Below are 25,243 nucleotides of genomic sequence, written 5' to 3'. Positions count from 1 at the left end.
ATGGACATTACCCATGCTGAACATTTTCAAGTAGGTTTTGTCTTTGCTGTACAAAGGAATTTTTCAACCAGCTCTCCAATCGCAGGTTTGATAATGTGAGATCCTGAAGATACTGAACAACAGTGATATTAGTGACAGGAAGAGGGAAAATGGCTTTAAACTGAAAGAGAATAGGCTTAGACAGAGAAGCCCTAGATCAATCAGATAAGAAATTACTAGAGTTTTAGAGCCTCTCCCAGCAAGAGTTAGACTTCGAACTGATCTTTTTTTAAAAAATAATATTACGTAGAGAAGGGTAGAGAAGGGTGAGGGATCTGGAGTACAGGCCTTATGAGGAACGACTGAGGAAGCTGAGATTGTTCAGTGTGGAGGAGGCTCAGGGCAGCTCTCTATAACTACTTGAAAGAAGGTGATAGTAAGCTGGGGGTTGGCCTATTCTCTCTTGTAATGAGTGATAGGACTAGAGGGAACGGCTTCAAGTTGCACCAGGAGGAATTCAGACAGGATGTTAGAAAATACTTCTCCAAAAGAGTGGTCAGGCACTAGAATGGGCTGCCCAGGGAGGTGGTGGAGTCACCGACTCTGAAGGTGTTCAAGGAATGTTACGATGTTGTGTTGAGGAACATGGTTTAGTGATAACTATTAGTGATAGGTGGACAGATGGACTGTGCATTGAGGTGGTATGGTCACATCATCATGTTTCTAGTCCCAGTTCTATGATATGTGTCTCGTCTGCTGCTCTTTTTTTATTCCATGCTTTCCCCTTACTGATACAAAACTATTCTGTCTATGCCAGACTACACAGCACATCAATCCCTATTTGTAGCTCTCATGATTTCCAGACTATTGGTTTATAACAAACAAATAGAGGTTTCAAGCTTTCCATGATGCAGAGTCTGTTGGACATCCATTGATTTTGCTAGGATTAATAGCATTAAAATGTCATGTGGGCAGAAAGTACAGTACTTTCTAAAGTGACTTGGTAGGCATGTATCAGCTGCACAAATGGAGAAGGGGAATTAAAACAGGACAGAGAGTATTGTTTTAATTTCTGCAGAATCAGCTGTAAATGAGCTTATTTTTTGTTCCATTATTGCGTAGTGGTGGAGGTACCTGGAATTGTGTCTTCTAGATGGCCAAGACTTCTGAGGGTGTGTCAGGCAGCTGTACGGTAATACATACATCAATTGCTTTAAGGCAAAAAGGAGTCTTTTACAAAAGTACAGATGAATAGTTTTCTAGGAATTTGTTGTGAATATGCTTAGATACCTCTGACATTTTAATGTTCAGACTGCATATTGGGATGTGACTGAGCACATAAGATGAAAGCTGACTTGTAGATCCTTATTCTGACTGGGCACCTCAAATGTTTTTCGTACAGTTCAGTGAGGATATGCATTTTGAATTGCCAGTCAGGCTGAAAATATAAAAGGAAACAGGGAAATATAACAAAGTGAACCAATTAAATGAAAAGAATTTACTGTTAAATAATCCTAAAAAATAAACATTCTCATTTCACAAAACCCTTTTGCATGACTACAATAGTGGTTTTGGGGGTTTTTCTTGTTTGTTTGTTTTGAAATGTTTTGAAGTAAATTTTTGAATGAAAAATCATTTAGACATTAGTTACCAAAGAACTTAATAGTGGAAATTCTTCCTGCCTCCTTTTTTGCTTTTTCTTCCTCCTTCTTTTCCTCTTTCCTTACTTTTTCACTTCTCTTTGCATCTCTCTTTAATTCTCTTTTAATTCCTATAAACTTGCAAGATACTGTCAGTTGAATCAAAAATGAACTTTGCAACTAGTCTAACATACAACAAAAATTGCTCCATGTCAGCATGTAGAAAATAACATGCAATCTCGCATGCAGAAACAACTCAAGAGTTGGTCAAATTTGCATATGAGAAAGCAGGGAGGCTCAGTTCTTCCCACTTCCAGATTCATATTTCCAGTCATTTCTTTTCACCATTTCCACAAATACAATAGCATCACTGAGAGCAGTGAACCATGCTGTTTTTATGTCTGTTCAACTCATATCCCTAAGATTGCACAAGAAGAGATGGACGCGTTAGACAATTCTACATGAAAAGTGATTCTATAATTCTTTACTATAGTTCTCTCTGGGAGTTGTCAGTGCATAATTTCTAGTAAGCATTCATCAGAATGCCACATCATGAGTCTGGGAAATCCTGCAAGTATGGATGTAGTGGCTTGCTTCTTTATCTGCACCTCTACTGAACCACATTCTAGCACCACAATTGGATGCCCACTGCTTTCCTTTGATGAAACACCAATGATTATATGTGATGCAAAATGCAGCATTATATGGAAACCAAATCTTGTAGAAAATAATGTTTGAATATGCAAGTAACATAGAGACTGAGACATAGGAACAGCTTTTTTACCTAGATGTGATGCTTTACAGGGCTTATCCACAGAAATGCAGGATATGTATGATGCATGGATCTGAATTAACATGTTTATATCCCATACATTCCTGGCCTTGGAGACAGTGGAACTATCTCTGAATTATTTGAGCAACAGAGCTATAAATCAGCTGGGAAAACGTCCCTCTTCCAGCCCTCACAAATCCACAAATCGTATCCTTTGAAGTCAGTGGACTCAAGCAGATGCCTAATAGATAAAATTCTTAGAATCATAGAATCATTAAGGTTGGAAAAGACGACTAATATCCAGTCCAATCCAAATCCATCCCTAATATACCCACTAACATATGTTGTTCAATGCCAGATCTCTACACTTCTTGAACAACACCAAGGACAGTGACTTCACCAACTCCCTGGACAGCCTCTTCCAATGCATTACCATTCTTTCAGAGAATAATTTTTTTCCTAATATCCTACCTGGATACCATAGCAAATAACAGGTTTGCTTTGTTTTTCTTGTAACATATTTATTAATTAATATTTTAATGTGAATATCATTAGTAAGGTGTGAATGGATATACCTCTACTGGGTCGCTTCCCACACAACCTCTTTGGTAGGCCCATTCTTCTCCACCATGAACAAGTGATTAACAAAGTCATTCTTAAGTTAATTTAAGACCCAGGCCACAGGTAATGTAACATCTTACAAGGAATGTTAGTAGTTTTGCTTCACTCCAACCCAAGTTTCATTAGAGGAAAACCAGCACAGCAATAAAGAGATTGTTCTCTGTAAGACAAGTGACAAGCAATCTCTGAATCAAAGTTATATTTCCATGCTTGATATAAACACACAATGAAAAAATAATAAATACTGGGAAGACAGTGGTAGCAAATTGAACAGCATTAGGAGTTAAATAATGGTGAGAAATGGGAACTGACACAATTTAAATGAAACTTTAAATAAGAGTTTATTCGCTGCAAGAGCTGTTTGAGCCTAAATCACTTATTTCATCTCATGTGGAAAACTCCCTCCCTCTGAAATTGCTTGAGAGTTAATTTCCAGTCTTTATGGGATCATAAAGATGCGAAGGTATGTGAATGCAGGAGAAAGGTTAACATCTGTGTTTGACTAAACTGTGGTACCACCACCTCAGTGTCTTCATTATTCACCAAACTATGAATATGCAGTGCTTTCAATTATTATCATTATTATTTTTTTATTATTATTTTTTGTGGCAGAAAACAAAGCCTCAAACTTGGAACATTATGTAACCTAGGATGAATGGACAGTTGAACAAAGTATCTTGTGGGAGTAATATAATTTTAGCAATTACTAGAACTTGTAACCATTTTTTCGTAATAAGCACTATCATCTACTACTAATAATACTAATACAAGCACTTATGGTAATAATAGCCTAAATTCAATATAAGGAAGCAATAGTCGTTTTCTATGTGTGTGTGTGTTCAAACCACTTTACATACATTATAAAGTCATGGATCATTTAAGAGTGCCTCAGGGAAAATAATGTGGTAAATGTTGTATAAGTATTATCTCAAAGTGTTGATCTTGTTCTCTCTGTGCTGATGCCATTCACAGCTCATACTCCACCCTCAATGGTAAAAAATAGAGGAGCAATGCATTTTAAGTCAGACTTGCATTACTTTGACTGGGTGTACATTTGCAATTGACACACATAATCAGGGAGAAGAAAAGCTGTAAGTGACTCCTTGCCTCATCAGAAATTCAGACATTGCAATGTTGAATGTGAAACCCTTGCAGTATTACTCCCCAGTGAGCAAAGTACTGTATTACCAATCTTACTAAAGAACATTGTTCCAAATGAAGAATACTATGGGGACAATTAAATCACCATTAGTGATGAGGAGAAAGAAAGAAAATCTAAGCATCTAATAAATGTCTTTAAGTGGAATTTCTTGATTGGTTCAGTGTCTGTAGTCTATTGCACAGAGGCAGGGATCTCAGGCACAGCAGAGCAACCCTTCCAAGACTGTGCTTATGTGACAACTCTAAAGGGAACTCCACTGAGGACTCTGTAATAAAAAAAATCTCATTTTAGCAGCAGTGGAGAGCAGGGAGTTAAATCTCTCAGTGATTTGAAGAGAATAGATCTCCCAGCCCTGTGCTCAAGACATCGATCACAAGAATGAGATACTTAAATCAGTGCAATTATTTACATTGACGTCCTTGAGCTTGATTATGATCTGAGTTATGACTTTACATATCGTATGCTCAGTGAGGAAACATTTAAACAATCAAGAATGGGCTGGGAGGATAAATAGATGTTACTGTAAGAGTGAAGACTGACTTTAAGGGCCTGGGGAGTTCTCTTGCCACAAGGCTACCACAATGAGTACAGAGTACTGTGCAAATTCCTCTAAAGAGAAGGGGATTCAAAGAGAGTATAGCATTTTCCGCTTTGACTGTTAACTGCTCTTCTGAAGTGGGCGATATGGGTATGAAATCTGTGAAGTACAATGATCAGTGATGGAGGTGTGCTCTAGCACAAAGCTGATCCAGCAGCAGGAGTTTTTCCTTTGGTTGTATTTTAACAACAAAGCAGCTATCTCTATACTTGGCAAGGGATCTGGTCCTCTCTGCGTTTTGGTTGACATTCTGAGGTGTTCAAGTCCTACTTTAAATATGACTTTTCCCATCCAGCTCACTTCTATGAGTAACCTCTATCCTAAAATGGGAATGGAAACACTACCCTTATTTTCATTTTCCTTTACTCCGTTTTTATATTTCTACCTTGAGAATAAATTTTTTTAAATGAATCTTCCTGCCTAATATGTTGATCCCCAGCATCATCTGATGTAAACTGAGTCATCTTTAGAGACTGTCCTAATGAAGTCAATGGCCATGACATACAGAGTACCAGTTTGTCCTGTAGCATTGATGAGCTCATGGGGAGCATCACTGGTAAGGTCAGTGAGACTTAGTCATGATGTTGACACAGAGAGAGACAAAAATCTAGAAGTTGTGATTCAATGACCATTGTTTTTCATAGACACAGCTATTAAAAAAATCATGAAATACAGTAGACCAGTCCAAGATACACTGTGAATATTTTTTTATTATTTAAGTACAATACATACATTTTGGGGTGAAGAACAATACTTGAATCCATTTTTTTTTTCCAACACATGACATCTGAATTGGATAACCAGATGGAACTGTGAGGAAATTCAGCAATCCTAGCAGGAATCAACTTTTCAGTTATAAAGAAATAAGTAGGTGTGGCTAGGTGTAAAACCCTAATATTTAATTATTTTTAAGTTAATTATAATAGTAGCAGTAAGATAAGTTTTAATGCTCATTACATTCACTTTTTAAAAGTGACTCAATACATTATGAATAGAAGGGAAAATCCCAAATCATAAAATCACAAAGGAAACAGCCCTGTTATCTTCTTACGCAACTTGAGTGCTATGATTCATATTGCATTTTAGCATTCACGACGCTTTCAGATGAGAACCTCTCCTGTGCTGACAGATACCATAGGCACCTGAATGGTGACCTTAAGAGTCCCTCCAAACTCAATTGATTCTATGATTCTATGTAGAGGTAATACCATATTCCTCCTTGAAAATCATTACTGATGAAGTGTTAAACCAGTGACATGCAAGCTTGCAGTATGGATTGCAATTGTAGTAATTACTCTGTGAAGTGAAGCCAGGAGATGACTGAATAATTAAAGCATGCATGTTAATCTAAAAGTTTTATTCTGGAGAGCAGGACCAGTCATGGGCTTGCATATGCTGTTTCTCTGTTTCTGGTGCTCTAGTACATGCTGCTGGCTGCAGCTCAGCATCAGTGAACCCTGTGTTTAGAACAAACCAAAATAAAGCTGTTAATATGACAATCTGTTCAACTTGTTTCCTTTCTAGACAGACTGTTTGAAGAAGAACTTATCTCTGGATTGAGTGTTGAGTGTGCCTGGGTGCCACTCCTCTGCAGTTTGGACCAAGTCCCTAAAAAAGGTTCTACTTTGATATAGATGAGAAAAAAGAGGATAAATCAGAATTTGTGACTGCAACTTGCTGACCATTTTCACACACTCATAACATTCCAGTTTAACTAAAACTTGCATTTTTAAAGTGGCTGTGAAAATGATCTTTCTCCACATCTCATTCTTATATCCTAGCCTACGTAGATGTATTTTTGTGTTGTATTAATCTGAGGGAAATATCTTGGAGTTAGCTTAAGGTGACAGCAAATTTTAACCATACCTATGGAGGATTTCATGTGCCTACACAGAAATGTCCAGAAGCGATTTAGAAGCTCCTGGTAATTTGAGATATCTGCAAGTAAATATAGAACAGGTAGTGCAGGTGATATGTGCAAGTTTTTGTTAATAAGCGGGTACTAGGCAGGATATACAGGGACATTTCAAATGGCACCAGAGAGCAACACTGAGGTACTCAAATTCCTTCTGTGAGGAAAATAACCATGGAATATTTAAGAGACATTCAAGGTCAGGCTGGACAGGGCTCTTAGTAACCTGTTGTAGCTGTAGATGACCCTGTTCATTGCAGGGGAATTAGACTTGATGACTTTTAAGGTACCCTTACAACTCAGAAAATCCTATGATTCTATGATTCTATAGTATACATTACTAGTCACTTAAGCAAACACTGAAATCAAACTAATATTTCTAGTATAACATGTTAAGTATTCCTGTGGCAGTGTATTGTTCTTTGTGATCTATGAGAGTCACAGAGAACACATATTTAATGAACTCCACAACTTCACTCTACAAGATATTCATCAGAAAACTGGCTAAAGTAAGATACTGCAGAGTTAATTCAATCCCCCCCAGTGCAATTAACAATACCTCTTGTTGTTCTTATTTTTTGTTTCTAATGATCAAGCCTTTCCATATCATGCAATATTTACTCCATATTAGACTTCACTAAAACTGTCTTGCCATGATAGTGCCTTCATAGCCTAGCACATTATCTTGTTGTGATCTGTGATAGCTGTGATCTCTGGCTTAATATCACACAATCATAGAATCATTAAGGCTGGAAAAGATCACTTAGACCATCTAGTCCAATCATTAATCCATCCTCACCACTTCCACTAAACCATGTCCTTCAGTGTTACATGTACACGTTTCCTGGAAACCTACAAGGATAGTGACTTCACCATCTCACAGGGCAACTTGTTCCAATACATCGCCACACTTTCTAAAACTAATTTTTTCCTAATATCCATCCTGAACCTCTGTTTTGCTGTGTATGGACATAAGTTGTAGCCTCTACCTGCCCATGGTCAGTTTTTCATGAAATACAAATACTTTTACAGGGAAGAGAAATATTTATCTACTATGTTAAGAAAAGCTAGTAGAGAAGAAAGGACAGTACAGGGTCGCTAGGAAGAAGAATGGTTGTTTGGAGCCTCCTTCCTAGGAAATCTTTTTCTTGTTTTCATTTACAGTTGCAGGAACCGTTTGTGAAACAAAGTGAATTCATGAGTGGGGTGAGCGTTCTTGGAAATGCCACAACTACTTAGGATGACAAGGTCAGGCAAGATGTGCTCCCTTTCTTCTGTTTGTGCTCTGATCTAATCAGTTGCATCTGGACGAGGAGAAGGAAAACATCCCTGCCACAAATACTCAATCTGTAAACTCCTCCATTTTCTCTCATCCAGCAGGGAATGCAATCTGAACTGATCTGGACTTTTCCAGCTGCCAGGTTACATGTTGTCATTGTAAATTCTCAGTTTTCTTTGAGTAGAGAAACAAAAATGGAACAGAATGTATGGAATTATGTTGCAGATAAGGAAAACTCCTGGGGGTGCTCTCAATACCAGACTTATAATTGTTGTTTACCAAAGTGAAAATATTCAAGAATGAAGTATCTTCTACAAGGTCATTCTTCTAGGTATTTGAATGTCTTAGATAAATTCTCTCTTTGTGTGCTATAGATATGTTAAGGAACACCATCCACTTCCTGCTGATAGTGGTGGCAATGAAGTCCAAAATTAAATGGAGAAAAGACAAAAACTGAAGACAGCGTGATACTGAATACAGGAATAAATCTATATATTTCAAAATGCTTCTTGCTAAAAGATAACTTAGTCCTCATAAAGAATTCCTCCTTAGGTTTCATATGACCAGATTAAGTTATTTTCTGAGAAATGCAGCTCTGTGCTACTTGTACATTTTGTCCTTACTTTAGAACTATATAATTATTACTTTTTTTAGTCTTGAAGGGACCTCTGGAGGGTGAGCTAGGTTAACACATTCTCCAAGTATGGCCAACTTTGAAGTTACATTAAATTGATCTGGGTTTATCTGGTCAATTTTTTAAAAATAACTCTTAATCAGTCTCTGCCTCTTCAAGAATAAATATATGCAGGTGTTAACATTCTGATTAGGTCTTCTTGCTGGGAGGGCTTTCCATTTAATGCAGGGAAACCAGCAAGATATGATGAGAAGATCACCAGGCTTAATCATTGGGAGCAAAAATGAGAAACAGCTTGTAGATGGTTGTTCTAAAGATGTCTCTTTTTTGCACTATATTTATGAATACTTTGCCCTCTCAGAGACACATACTTTAATGAAAGACAACTCTGTTCTCAAGCCAAGGGAACAAGAGGTGTGGCAGACTGCAAATTTGGAAGTAAATAAGGTGAAATTTGGAAGGAGGAAGATAGACATTTCAGCCTACGTTAATGTGTGAGAATGTGATAGTCTGGTGAAGGAAAACATTCAGTCACTAAATTAGATGAAGAATATCAGAAACTGCCAAGATTACAAAGACAGAGCTCTAGTATACATTGGGATTCATCTCTAACATCAATTATGTGTGTCATCTGGTTTAACAAGAACACTGCAGCACAGACTTGAGCAGGTCACCATGGTCTGCTTTCATAGTTGATGAGAGTCATAAAGTAAACGGAGTTTAGGGTACAGTTTTTGTCATCTTAAAGAGACATCTACATTTGGTCAGTGGAACTGAAGTCTATATATTTTACTACTAAGCTCTGTATTAAAATGGATGGCTGGACATCTCAGAGACAAAATTCTATATTGTGAACTAATAAAATATTTTTATTAGATGAGAATATAAATGAACCACGTGCCAAGAAATTCTTTGTTCTGTATATAACCTGTGCTTCCTTTCTGTCCATAGCAATATTTCAAGTGGCACATATTTTAAGATATATTTTTTAATATTTTTTGAGCAATCATTGAAAATTTATTAATTGCTCAAAATTCGCTGAATCTTAAGATGTCTCCTAAACTTCTTCACAAGTTTGATCTTAGAGCTTCCTAAGCTCTTTGCATTTCAGCTCACTACATTGTTCTTTTAGTTTAGCTCCTGTCCTCTGCCTTGTCAGTCTAGTACTTGTTCTGTCAACATTTCTAACATTTTTTTCTTATTTTCTTTCATCATCTTGAATGAATTCTTTTTAACATCATGACACGGTTTGTAGTCCTTATCTTCTAGTCAGGCTAGATTTTCACTGGATGAATTTGAGTATAATACAATTAAGAAGGGCACTAGAAACTCCTGTATGACATAGGGATTCCTGTTAATCACTGCAAGCTATCACAAATATGTTATTTTTATTCATAGTTTTAACAGGCTCATGGATTGTTGTCCAGATGATTCATGGGATAAATAGGGCCATATTTTGTCCTCCGTGATAGCTCTAAGAAGCTGAAATCTAATTAAAAGACAGTGATATATCAGCAATATGGGCTGATGCTAGCAACATAAGGCAATTAAAAAAGGTTTTGATTGACTTGGTAGAGAAGGAAGGCTCTGTTTTACATACATTAGAGAGATGTTACTAGTAACAGATAAGATGGACTAAGAAAGACTTCCCCAAGGTCACAGTTCATAGCAATTGAAAGGAAGAGACACACTGTCAACTTGTGAGTAACATTTAGCAGAGCATATTGGAAAGAAATGGCATTTCCCATACCATTTGTGTATTTTCAGCTCTCCTCCACCATACTTGATTTTTCTGCCTGAATACATCATTGTGGAAGTCCCAGCAGGAGGAGAGTGATGAATGGGAAGGCAGAATTTGAGTGAAAATGAGCTAATCTCCCCAACACATTAGAATAATAATTCATTGTCAGGCCTAACATTCAATGAAAAATGACTCTTGCCAACACATTAGTTTAGAAAAGGAGGTTTTGATAATACAAAAGTGTAATGCTAAGACATTCATCTTTGAAACGATGGAAAGTGAAAGGATTAGAGGATCACTTAGAATAATTCAGACGAAATGAAATACAGTTCATGGCAAGAGCTAACACAATAGCCCCAGTCAAATATGATTTAGCCACAGTTAGAAGTAGTACTCTAATTACTGGCAATTGATTTAACAGTTTCTTATAACTTTGCTATAGAGTGAAAAAAGGGATTATTTCTTTTTCCCCCACAAAGACAACCATCCTTTTCCAATAGTTTCTTGGTGCCAAGGAAAAGAATAGTTCAACTGGGAATCTTCTAAGGAGTAAGACAGTTAGCCATCAGTAAGATATGTGACACGGAAATTCATTTACTCGAAGGCACCTTGGGATTGTATTGGACAAGTGTGTCCTTAAACACTGAATAAGTGTTATAAATGAGAAGATAAATGGGGGACCTTTCTTGTTTTTTGCCACTTCAGAGCTTTTTCTAGGTAACACAGAGTCATGAAACCAGTTTAGGCACTGTGACAACTTCCCGGAGGCTAAATGGTTTGAGTGGGGAGTTTATCATTGTTGACACTAAGTGCCCTGAACTGTAGGAATTCCTCCAGGAAATTTAAAATATCTGCAAGGAGACAGGCTAAAAATCTGGAGACCGAATTCTCCCCTTGTGTATACAGATTAAACCTACATGTCTTTCATAATTTATAGGAGACAGACTGACGTTTCTGCAAGTACTCAAATGAACAGTGAGTGCTTCAGAGAGAGTTAACATAGCAGAGAGATATGCAACTTTCATTTCAAACCTGTAGCATCTAAATGCACAGCATATTTATTGTGTCTGTCTAGACATAATTACACCCTTCGCAACATGGAGTCCAGATACATTCAAACTTCAGAACACAAAGCAATCTGAAATTTTTTTTTACCTCTAAGTTGACAATAACTGATGAGAATTATCTGAACATACATAATCTGGAAGAAGTAATTTTGAATACTTGTAGATGAATCAACTCAGTACTGAGTTTCTCAGTTTAAGTGGTCAGGAAGATTTGTGCATGTCTATGAGTCAGAGGATGAACCAAATACCTTCTTCAAGGGACAGTGACTACTTCATTTCAGGATATCAAGTCCTACTAGACTGAAGTGGCTACATCATCAAAAGAACTTGAAAATCAAGAAAGGGTTTAATAGATATGCTTTGAAGAAATAGGGATTCAATAGTGTTTACTATTTTAGTATTTTTATTTTATTATTTTATGTTTAGTGTTTAGAGTGGTCAGGCACTGGAACGGCCTGCCTAGGGAGGTGGTTGAGGCACCATCCCTAGCGCTGTTCAAGAAGCGTTTAGATGAGGTGCTAAAGGATTTAATTTAGTAGTTGGGTAGAGATAGTGATAGGAGGATGGTTGGACTAGATGATCTTATAGGTCCTTTCCAACCTTATGAACTTATGAACTTATGAACTTATGAACTTATGAACTTACTGTTGTACAATATTTGCAAAGAAGAGCAGAAAAAAAAAAAAGAAACTTTGTGTCTTCTCTGAAGTGAGTAATGAGAACGTATTAGTACTTCAAGATTGGTATAAAAAGGGAGAATATGTTCTTTTACATAAGGTGGACTCTTCTCAGCAGTGTGTGACGATAGGATGAAGGGAAATGGCCACAAACTGAAGTGTAGCAATTTCCACACGAATGTGCATGGGAACTTCTTCACAGTGCAGGTGACAGAGCACTGGAACAAGTTGCCCAGAGGGGTGCTGGAGTTTCCTTTTCTGAAAATGTTCAAGGTCCACCTGGATGTCTACCTGTGCAACCTGGTCTAGGGAGCTTCTTTGGCAGAGGGATTGGACTCGATGGTCTCTGGAGGTCCCTTCCAACCCCTACAATTTTGTGATTCTGTGATCCTGGTGGAAACGATTTATATTTCAATAAGTGTCTTCCTGGACTCAGTTCTATCTTTGTTCTGAGTTGTCTGAGTCTTGCTGAAATCATCCTTTGGGAAGGGCATTTGGCATCGGTCGTCAATCTTCATTCCAGTTTGGCCCAGTTTTTCTTGTCATTGTAAGTAGTTACAGCCAATCCACATTCAAACAAAGGTACTCTTCCAAATAATTCGACTGCCAGAAGCCAGATACAAATGGCAATCATTTCGAGGCTTATAGCTACCTTAAGTGTTTCCTTTTAAGTAAGCGGGAAGGTAGTTCGAAGAGGTTGGCACCCCTGCTTTAAGCACAATATGAAGTAAAGATCAAGATAATTTCTAAATTGTTCTAATCTCATGCCTCACTGCTTTAAAGGAGCCCTTTAAAGTCAATTTACTCTTTGACCATTGACTAAAATCTAATACCTTTGGCAGCAAATGAGGTGTGAAATGCTGTCAAAAGCACCTCAGTAAAATCTTGTGTGGTAAGTCTGTAGAGAAAGCTGTAACTTCTGAACTGGTGGCTTTAAAAAAACAACAGTTTTGCAGCAAGAGGTATTTGCAGCACCAACGACACCTTGTTATCAACACATCGTTTTATTTTTTGTCCTCCAGAACTATATATGCAGTATGTAATGAAACAGTAATAGGTTATATGCATAGTCTTCTGTTTACCCAAATATAATGTTAATAGATGATATTAATATCTCAGATATCTTTGCAATATTTTTCATTGTGAATGAAAGTGTGTCCTCTTTTCAAAGGAGACATCAAGTAATAGAATGTAGGTAGCAAAATTCAAGAGTAAGCTTCCATGTTTTGTCCTACAGCTAGAATTATCTCGTGGGGCTGCAATAAGTACTGTGCATGTCAGTTTGCATGTAACACGGCAAAAGACTGTTTTTTGTATTCAGGCGTCCTGCATTCTTTGTTCAGCCTTTTAATCAAATTTAATGTGTGACTTTGCACATTCTCTGACATTCTCAGCTTTTTAAGCCTCCAAAACTTGAAGTATAACGCCTGTCTAAGAGACTTTCTTTTTTGAATGTATTGAATGATAAGTATAAATGCAGAAGCTGAAAGTACCTGAAAATTTAAATTATCAACAAGACTCTTCAATTTGTTTTTAATTAGAAATAAAATTATATTTTTAAATTTCTTGGCCTCTGAACTGAAATATTCTATTCTTTCTCAAGAATCAAAGGAAAATAAGAGTCAAAATTTACTTCCTTTCCCCTCTCCTCTTTATTTCATATTTCTTCTTCCTTCATACAGGTCATTAGTATTTTATACCTCTTTCTGAATTATTATTGAATGTAAGCACAATGTAAGCATGAAGTACTAGCTCATGTATAGTACAATTATAGAATCAGGCAGAACTCAATAAGCAGAGGGCAGATCTGATAATGCCTCATATTCTGTCAGAATAAGGAAAAAGTACATGATAAAAAACCTTAGAGGTGACCCACAGGGAAAGTAATAACTTTAAACAAATCTGACATTTGTTCCCAGTAGAAAAATAATGAATTCAAGAGGAAGATGAAGAGAAATTAAAGAAAAGCTAGATCTTGTAAAAATATTTAGAGTTATGAGTTCAGTTTATACTGAAGAAAATAGGAGCTCTTTACTGAAGTATCATTTTACATTTTGTTTTCAGTGTCTATTCAGATAAGAGCAGGAATTATGGAATTAACAGAAGTCGTATCTCTGTACCTTTGTCAGGAAAGGCAACACAAATTTTATAGCTGAACTGGAAACATAGTTGTGGGGTTTTTTTTCCCCTCTTTAAATTGCTTCCATATCTGAGCAAATATATATGATAGTGTTTGAAAAACATTGAACACTGTAATTCTTTTTACAATGAACATGATCAAATGTGTCTATTGAAATTGCTTTCTGAATTCCCACAGCACACAGTAGATTAAATTCCCCTATGTAGCTCAGACGTCTTAACTGAGTCCAAAGATTACAAGGTGATAGACTAACTATTCTGAGAAACCTTATGAAACTAGGAACTGCTTTTTCTGCTGAACAAAAAGAAAACTTCTATCAGAAGTCTTCCAAGAATATGCTAAACATGATATACCCTGAAAGACAAACTGGAATAACCCAGGCCTAGGAGGTTGAACAAAGCTTAAATAGAATGGAGCCGCAGAGTCTTCAGGGAACTGGCCAAGGCAGGTCTCTAACTGCACTTACTAATAATGTTTTCGTTCCCTCTTTTTCCTTACAAATCCCCCTGGGGAGTGTAAAATAATCTACCGACGTGGTATTTTTCATACTCACTAAGTCCTTACATGCTTCCCACTTACTCTGATTTTGTACCAGTGTTGATTTAGGGAGCAATTTATTTTGTGCAAACATGGCTAATGAGGACTAAATTAACTTTCATGCCCTCATCTAAACTCCAATGACTTTTTGCACACTGACGACCATCTTGCTTTCAGTGAAAGACCTGTTTAATTTAGGAAAGTATATTTAGGGTCAGCAGGAATCATTCTAGACACTGTGAAGTTCTGAAAAACTATCATAGGAGGAAAAACAAAGTAGAAGTCCTTTTCAGCCAGGAAAAATGATAATTTGAGGAGGGGCTGAATAAAGTCTGTATAGATATAAGTGTGTAGAAGATGACTACAATATATGTTTTCTGTAGCATCTCAGTGAAATCAAAGACTAAGAGATACTAGAGGAAAATATTTTCCCTTTCCCTTTCCCTTTCCCTTTCCCTTTCCCTTTCCCTTTCCCTTTCCCTTTCCCTTACATTTCCACAGCGTTTCACAGTTTTCCTGAAACTTTCATTTCCTGCAACTCTCCTGAAACTTTCCTTTCCTGAAACTCCTACAACTTGCCTGGAACTTTCCTGAAATTTTTCCTGATTTCCAAGGTACAAGAATATGCCTATTAACTCAATGGGTGAATTTTACAACTAAGGAGGCAATGGGAGACATTCAAATGCTTCAAGCACTGTTGGCACATAAGTTCATAAGTTCATAAGTTCATAAGGTTGGAAAGGACCTATAAGATCATCTAGTCCAACCATCCTCCTATCACTATCTCTACCCAACTACTAAATTAAGTCCTTTAGCACCTCATCTAAACGCTTCTTGAACAGCGCTAGGGATGGTGCCTCAACCACCTCCCTAGGCAGGCCATTCCAGTGCCTGACCACTCTTTCAGAAAAGAAATGCTTCCTCAGGTCTAATCTAAATCTTCCCCGGCGCAACTTGTGGCCATTCCCTCTTGTCCTGTCATTACTTATCAGGGAGAAGAGACCTACCCCCTCCTCACCACAACCCCCCTTCAGGAAGTGGTAGAGTGCAATAAGGTCTCCTCTGAGCCTCCTCTTCTCCAGACTAAACAATCCCAGCTCCCTCAGCCGCTCCTCATAAGACTTGTGCTCCAGGCCCCTCACCAGTTTTGTTGCCCTTCTCTGAACACGCTCCAGGGCCTCAATGTCCTTCTTGTAGTGAGGGGCCCAAAACTGAACACAGTACTCGAGGTGCGGCCGTACCAGAGCTGAGTACAGGGGGATGATCACCTCCCTGCTCCTGCTGGCTACACTATTTCTAATACAGGCCAGGATGCTGTTGGCCTTCTTAGCCACCTGGGCACACTGCCGGCTCATGTTGAGCCGAGCATCAACCAACACCCCCAGGCCCTTTTCCTCTTTACATTCTTCAAGCCATTCTGCCCCAAGCCTATAGCATTGCATGGGGTTATTGTGGCCAAAGTGCAGGACCCGGCACTTGGTCTTATTGAACCTCATCCCATTGAGCTCAGCCCAGCTGTTCAGCCTATCCAAATCCCTCTGAAGGGCCTCCCTACCCTCAGGCAGTTAGACACATCCTCCCAGCTTTGTGTCATCTGCAAACTTACCGAGCATACACTCAATTCCCTCGTCTAGGTCATCAATAAAGATATTAAACAAGATGGGCCCCAAAACTGACCCTTGGGGGACACCACTCGTTACAGGACGCCAGCTGGACTTAACTCCATTAACCACTACCCTCTGGGCACGGCCCTCCAGCCAGTTCTCCACCCAGAGAAGAGTGAACCTGTCCACACCACGGGCTGCCAGTTTCCTTAGGAGAATACTGTGGGAGACCGTGTCAAAGGCCTTGCTGAAGTCCAGGTAGACTACATCAACAGCCTTTCCCTCATCTACCTGTCTGGTCACCCAGTCATAGAAGGAGATGAGGTTGGACAAGCACGACCTGCCCCTGGTGAACCCGTGCTGGCTGGGTCTGATCCCTTTATTGCCATGCACGTGTCGTGTGATCTCCCTCAATATCATCTGTTCCATAACTTTCCCTGATACCGAGGTCAGGCTGACAGGCCTGTAGTTCCCCGGGTCTTCCTTACGGCCTTTCTTGAAGATGGGAGTCACATCGGCAAGCCTCCAATCTTGTGGGACCTCTCCAGATAACCAGGAATGCTGATAGATGGCAGAAAGTGGCTCGGCAATCACCTCTGCTAGCTCCCTCAGCACCCTTGGGTGGATCCCATCTGGCCCCATGGACTTGTGGCAGTTCAGATGGAGGAGAAGATCTCTGACCGTCTCTGCTTGAATCACAGGGGGTGCATTATGCACCCCGTCCCGGACTTCCAGGTCAGGGCAAGTACCATGTGGATAACTGTCCTGTCTATTAAAGACAGATGTGAAGAAGGCATTGAGAACCTCAGCCTTTTCCTTATTGTCTGTGGTTATATTGCCTGCCTCGTTGAGTAAAGGAGGGAAATTTTCCTTAGTTTTTCTCCTGCTGTTAATATATTTGTAAAAGGGTTTCCTGTTCTCCTTTACAGCAGTAGCCAGCCTAATTTCAAGCTGGGCTTTAGCATTTCTAATTTTCTGCCTGCAGATCTTGGCCAGTTCTCTGTAGTCACCCCAAGTAGCCTGACCCATCTTCCAGAGGACATAGACTCTCTTTTTCTCTCGGAGTCTCAACAAAACATCTGCATTTGTATGAAACATCGCTTCTTAATTTCTGAAGTCAAAATTTCAAAGTTACACTTGCGTAGACAGCACAAAGATAGTTATACTCAATAAAAAATAATTAACAAAAAAAAGTACTCTGCCACTAGGTACAACCCAATCCCACTGAAACAGTTTACAAAGATAGTACAAGTTGCCTTAAGGAACCAAAGTAACACAATTGGATGAAATCCCTATTAAATCCTTCTGGATTTATTATTATTCTCTGTTGTTATCATGGAGAAAGAGATACTGACGTAAGAATGTTGTCATGGCAGAAGATCATACTATCTCATACCAGTGCTATAAGAAATATCTGCTAAGTCTGTCTGAATGCTACTTGAACATTTATTTTTGTCACTGCCTCTGGGACGTATAGAGTCATATACATATTCTGCTTTCCCTTCTCAACCTTTTGAATTTCATCTGTCCTGATGAAATCTAAGTGCTCTCCACAGAATGACAAAATCGTAATGTTTCCTTTTCTATCTCTTTCTCACTATGTGAAATCCACTGGGACCTAATATAAACTTCTGCCCTATTCAGTAAATGCCACCACATGATCTGATATACTGCATGCCTGCCAATAGGAATACATTTGTGGATATAAGGTAACAACAAGATATTTTCTTAAGCAAGAAATGTGACAGCTTATAATTCTCTCATGCTTGACTACATGCCTAGATAGTTCTGTTTCTCTTAACATTTCAGATCAATCTCAAATTGACATTTAGTCATTGAATCGTGTACCACATTTTATCATTCATATTTATTGTTAGAAGTTTGGTCTCTTTCTGAAGGTCCCCTTAAGAAAACAAGTATACAGTACAGTGATTTACTTTTTATGATCTTATCATAGCTTTAACTTCACGCACTCTTATGAGATTGTTTCAAAAAAAAAAGAAAAGATACTATTTAAATTGTTGTGTGACCAACTCTATTTTGGTACTATTATTGTTCTGCAAAGCTGGACACTTCATTGCAGTGTATGATGAGTAGCTGTGATGAGCTTTAGTTCTTGTGAAATATAATTTCACTCTTATCTGATGGGTTTTGTTTGTTTGTTTTTTCAGAAAGGGCTGCCTCTTCTCTTTTGAAATTAAATCCTGATATAGAAATGTCTACTATTATCACATTGAGAGTTACTGACTCCAGAGATACTGACCGTTCCAGAGGAGCATCTGAATGGTTAGCATAATTCCATTAACAGAAATAGAAGCTAAGAATTGCATACATTAACAATTTCAATTGTATTACTTCTACTTTTATATATGATTCTATGATATAAGCACTCTGCCTACATTACTGTCTTTTTTTCTGTAATAATTAGACTTAGATTAATGATGATTCCTGAAGTAGACTGTTGAGATTTAAATCATACTAACAATAATTTCTTGGTTAAACTTAATACATATGTAAGATATGTTTCCTCTACACATATAAGCAATATTTGTATGTAATAGCATTCAACCTGCCATACCATTGCTGCCCTTTCAGTCTTTCTGTTGCAACTTCTGGTTACATAAATGGAGAGGTAGACAGCTCAGAGATGGTAACACTTGGTATTCAGCAAAATGTCTGTGTATAGAGGAGAGATTTTATGTCAGTCAGTAATCTGTATCCTCACATTAGTGTTTTAATTTGAATCAGGAGTAAAGTTTGAGGGAGGATCCTACGATAACTTTGATTTATATGGCAAAGCTTGGAGGATCGCAAACTGTACTCTTGGGAAGAAATTAGGTAAGACGAGGTTAGGACCTCTCCCAAAGCACTCTAGCTGCAAATGGTTGTGCGGACCGTGGTAGTAGGTTGGGGTAGGACTAAGCAAAAAGCTCTGAGATACAAAGAGTATGAACACAACTTCTGTAAAAACAACCCTTGTTTATTGCAGGTCAAATTCTGCTGCTTCAAATTATTTTCTAAAGTAGAAACAGAACGTGTTTCTGGTGAAAACTGGTCAGATTTTCTATCCCTACTATAATGTCAAAAGAGCTCAAGAAACTTAGAAGTGTGACCTTCTTCCCAAATTCCCTGCCTCGTTGCACCAAGGAACATTTGCTCCTTTGCTCTCAAAAACTGATGATGACAGTATCATTTAACTCTCTGAAAGAAATGTTTGGTCGAATAGGCAAAATACCTTTCGGAGACCAGAGTCTGACTGAAAACAAAATCATAGATTCAAAGGATCATTTGAGTTGGAAGGGAACTCTTAAAGTCCCTTGGAGAGGTCTTGTCTCTCACACTTAAATCCTTTTCAAAGTGTTTCATATAGGTAAGACACTGAGAAAAAGAGAATCGGATCTTAGTGTCCTGAATAGGGCTAAGGAAGATTTACCAGTAGGACAAACTGCAGAGAGACTTGTGGGGTACTCTGACACTCTGTTTGCACTGAAAGAACTGGGAAAAGTGGAACATCTTTAATAATTTCAGCAGTTACAGAGGGTTTTATCTCTATACCCTGAGATGAATATTTTGGAAGTAACACAACATTCCTGTCAGGAAACTTGTGCTTGAAAAGCACAAAACAGCCAGGTTTATGAGGATGCTTAATGTGTCTCCAAAACAATACCTTCATCAGGTTCTTTGAAACTCAGTAGCGTATTCCCCGTGAAAACATTTTAATGAAAATATTCTGCCAAATATTCTCTCTTTGACCTCAGTCTTATCTGAAAGCATTTTTAAGCTGGAGTTATTTGGAATGGAAAAATATCAGTGCTATGACTTCAGTGATATAAATTACTGCTTTGCCATGGGAATAAAAAAAAGAGGAACTATTTTTGAAGACGCAATGGGAGTAGGATACAAACTGTTGCATTGCCAGTATAGCTTAATACTTTTCACCAAATGTTTGAAAAAATGTAGAAAAAATATTGAAGTGAAAAGAATGAAACATGAAAAGAAAATGCCGCAAAGCTTAATGTGTTTTTCAAAATAATAAAGAAATAGGGAACAATGAACAGGAAAAATTATGTTAATTCAATCAAATTCTGCTGTAATAATCAGGTCCAACATATTTATTCCCAAGAAAGTAGTGCACATACATTTGCCTTGAACATGTAATTGGGCACAATATCATCATTTCCTGAGCTAAGGGCTGACAGTGCTTATTTGTATATGTTGAATGCCAAAAAGCATAAGGATATGTGTTGGTTTTTTTTGTTGTTGTTTGTTAGTTTGTTTTGTATAATTTTGCTTGCAAAGTATCTTGAAATTTCCTTTATCTATTTTAAAATGTCATAATCTCTGTACTCAGAAGAAATATTTAATTAATGAAAATTTATGTTTTCCATATTCACTTTTTCATGTGAAATATTAATGCTAGATTTTTCTTACTTATATCTATGGAAGAAAAATATGCTTATATTTTCAGGCTTTGTATTCCAGAAATTTTAGAGTACTTGTGCAGAAGTGGCCAAGAATTCTATTTGACACAGCACTGTTTGTATTCAGTATCAATCAAATTCTCTTAATCTAGCTAAACTGTTGTATGAATAGAGAATGGGAGATTAAATTGTTGATACAGTGGAACAAAGCAGGAGAGGGCACTGAATGTTTAATACACTGGCAGCAGGACTTTAGTAACATTTGCCTCATTGAATAAACAAGCCAGCTCTCCATATATTTAATCAGGCATACAATTATTTCTGAATCTGTCACAAAATTCAGATTAGTTTCATAGCTCTTGAAAAGAGCTACTGGAATTGTCTTAGACTAGAGGAGACCAGCTACATTCTCATGTTTTCTTGGCGTGATTTTTGTAGCATCTAGAAGTATGAAGTTTTCCATGATTGTTTGAGCACCTAAGCTGAGACCTTGATTATCATGGCTCAGGTGCTTTATCTTCTCTGGACCTCTTGGGAAGAGGTTCAGCAGTAGGTAAAGAACCATAGTGTCATAGAATGACTTAGGTTGATAGAAATCTCAGGGATCAAGTTTTTTTTGTTTGTTTGTTCGTGGGTTTTTTTTTTTTTTTTTTTTTTGGCAGGGTTATCAACTGCTTGATCAAGTACTACATCAGATTACCTAGGGCTCTATTCAAGCTGACCTTGAATACCTCCAGGAATGGGGCATCCACAATAACTCTGGGCAGCACATTCCAGCACTTTGCCACCTTCTCACTGAAAAAGAAAGGAGGCTCTGGTTGTTATTGTAGCTTTTCTTTGTGTTTATTTATTATTATTATTGTTATTATTATTATTTTATAGGCTTTATTATTTCTGATTTATGTTCGTTTATATGTGACAAGAAGACAGAGAGGTGAGTATTTCACCTGGAGCAGAATATGATGAGTTCCATTCCTGTTTGCTGCCACCATCCTACAGCTCTCAAGAAACAAACCATGATTAGAGAGTTCACACAAGTCTGAGTCTATGAAAAAGTGTAAAAAATGCAGACGCCTCATTTTCAGGGAGAGCCACACTAGTCATGAGCACAACAGTGCTAGAAAAAAAATCAGTATTATCACCTTGAACCAAGAAAGTCTGAGTATTTCTAATGCCATGGTGACCAAATACATCTCTATTGCTGAGTGTGTCATAGGTTGGATTCCAGTAAAGATATTTGTAAAGTATTTTTCCTCAGTGTTTTAAATATTGTTGTAAGTGAAGATTATCCAGGGTGAAGCTTATTAACTATATCATGGACGATGAAAACTTCAATCTATTATAGTAAGGTATAAGGTTGGTTTATTGTGACAGTCCCAGAGTAATATCACCCTGAAAAGAAGATAAGGGTGGTATTTATACCACTTAAATTGACTTGAGTTAAGCTATTGCTCCAAATGAGCTGTTGAGAGAAATTCATCCTTCTACACTGAATATTTAAGGTTGTGAGACTCTTATTCAATACACCTAAACTGGGCATAGAAAGCTAGACAGGTTATTTTATTGTAAAAATATTAGAATCTACTTCTAAACACCAGACTTCTTTAAACACTTATTCTGAAGTCAGATTGGCTTTTTTATTTTTCATTTATTTTCAAACTCTTTCAAAAAAAGGACATAAAATAAGCCAAAGAAGAAAGATACTGTTGCAAAAGAGTAAGAGCAGCCACCAGTGTAATTATATACTATACTTTCGTATGGAAACAAGGACTGACAAGGAATGTGAAATATCCAAATGAAAACAAAACAAAAAAAGAGCGAGAGAGAAAGAGAAAGAAAAATTATCAGTCATGGATTTGTGGGTATTAATGCTCTTTCTCTTTACAAGCAGGTGGAAGTACTGGCTCTAAACAATAGCAAAGGGAGGGCCTCAGATTAATTTGTATTCAAATGTTTTACAGTTCAAAGATTTCTTGCACAGAGGATTATGCAAAATAGATCTGTGCATATTCTTCACTCAGTAAATAGGTTATATAAATTTTAAGTGGTATTTCACTATGCATTCCATTTCACTGACCAGTAAGGTGAGGACATATATATAATATTTCCTTGAAACAGATTTGAACGTAATGTCATCCAAAATAAATTCTGCTTTACCACAAGTAGATAGGGAGGAAGCATTGTTTCCTTTGCAGCTAGCTAGATAGGGGGATAAAAACCCAAGTTTCATTTAACGCTTCATCCAAACTAGGGCAGTAAGAGATCCTGGCATTTCTTGCAGTCCAACCTTTATGCTTGGGGTTAGAACTGAAACAAATCTTTCTGTACAGACCTTCGCAATGCATCGATCCAAAGACTTGACATATAAAACTTGGATTAAAAAAGAATTTCAGAAACTTTCGAAAGCTAATCTGTGATTCTGTAATCCAAAATTGAATCTTTTCTCCATTCCCCAGTTGATCACACCATGCTTAAGACCTCACTCCTGGACAGCAGTCGAAGTGACCTGAAGTCATCCCTTCCTGACTCTGTCATATAGTTGTTCTTCCTCTAATCACTTGGCTGGGCAGCAAAATAGTTAATATTTTGACATTAAGCATCCAGTTTTCAGCTGCCAATTCACTACCAGTAATGAAAGAAGAAGTAATTTTATTTTCTGGATATTGTTTCAGCCTCTGAAAATCGGATGTTTCTACTCTGGGTATCCACTGATCAGGTTTTCAAAATATAACCTTGGGCAAGTCTTTATGTACTGTCCATGTCTAATTACTGTAGCTTAAAATGGGAGTATTAACACTCCATTTTGTCACTGTTTGTCTTTCTTACCCCCACAGAAAAGCAAAATCCATTCTATGTCTAATGACCATAGAATCATTTGAGTTGGAAGGGACTCTTTAAGCTCATCTAGTACAACTCCTCTGCAATGAACAGAGACACATACAGATAGATCAGGTTGCTCAGTGTCCCCTCCAGCCTGCCCTTGAATGTCTTCAAGGACAGGGCATCCACAACCTCCATGGGAACCGGTTACAGTGCCTCAGCACCCTTACCATGAAACACTTTTTCCTTATATCCAGTCTAAATCTCTCTTTTGATTTGAAAGCATTTCCCCTTGTCCTGTCACAACAGACTCTGATATCAAAGAGTCTGTCCCCTCCATTCTTATAGCCTCCTGATAGATATGGAGAGTAAGGTCTGCCATGGATGCAGTAGTTACTTGTGTATTGTGAACTATAAAAAAAAAATACAGTTCTTTCATTTGAAAGTTAAACTGTATATCTACCACATTGTGCTGCTGTTTAAAAGCTTTTTTTCTGTTTCACATGGAAACAGCAATCATTATTTTTCACCATAAATTCTGTCAGGGATCTTTTTTTAGTTTATAGAAAAGAGGATATGTGATATCTTGGAGCTATCTGTATATTCATGTTAGTGGATGGCAAGAGATGTTCATAGACTCTGTAAAACACTTTTCTACCTGCTAGGATAATATGTGAAAGGAGGGTGATAACACTGAGGTTTATCACAGTGTGATAGAATGGCCTGGATTGAAAAGGACCTCAGAGATAGTTTCAACTCCCCTGCCTTGGCAGGGTCACCAACTGCTAGACCAGGGTACCCAGAGCCACACCCAGCCTTGCCTTGAATGCCTCCAGGAACGAGGCATTCACAGCCTCTCTGGACAGCCTTTTCCAGTGCTTCACCACTCTCTGAGTCAAGAAATTCCTCCTAACATCTAACCTAAATCTCCCCTGTCTTAGTTTAAAACCATTTCCACTTGTTCTATCACTATCAAGCCATGTAAACAGTCATTCTCCCTCCTGTTTATATGCCCCCTTCAAGTGCAGGAAGGTCACAGTGAGGTCTTCCTGAAGCCTTCTCTTCTCCAAGCTAAACAAGCCCAGTTCCCTCAACCTTACCTCACAGGAGAGGTTCTCCAGCCCTCTGATCCTTTTAGTGGCCCTCCTCTGGTCCCATTCTATTTTAGGCCTTGTTTCCTGTCCTCTTCATCCTTCCTAGACACAGGGAACCAGCTCATGCTTCCCTTCACACTCTATAATATACAGAGTTTTGAAATATTAACTGAAAATTACTATAAACCATTCCCCTGTTCAAACTGGTTTTGTTTTAGACCTGAGTCTATATGGAGGAGCTTGGAAACACAGAGCCATGCTAGGCTGTAATTCTATCATGACCAGAACTGAGCATGGCAAAAAGTAGAGGAGTCAACCACTGTGTCTTTGTCCATATTACATTCACTGAAGAATTAGGAATTTGTATGCCTTAAATAGATGCTACCAGGTTTAGTTCCTCTGCACTTGCTTTGTAACAAATACATCCAGAAATTTCCATACTAAGAATGATGAACAACTTATTCTCAGAAAGAGTGGTTAGCTATTGAAAGGAGCTGTTCAATCAGTGGTGAAGTCACCATCCATGGAGGTGTTCAAGAAATGCG

The sequence above is a fragment of the Cyrtonyx montezumae genome, unplaced genomic scaffold (assembly GCF_038088225.1).
Source record: "Cyrtonyx montezumae isolate F1298 unplaced genomic scaffold, pur_monq_1.0 scaffold_8, whole genome shotgun sequence".
NCBI classification, from domain to species: Eukaryota; Metazoa; Chordata; class Aves; order Galliformes; family Odontophoridae; genus Cyrtonyx; species Cyrtonyx montezumae.
Note: the sequence above shows the minus strand (reverse complement) of the source record.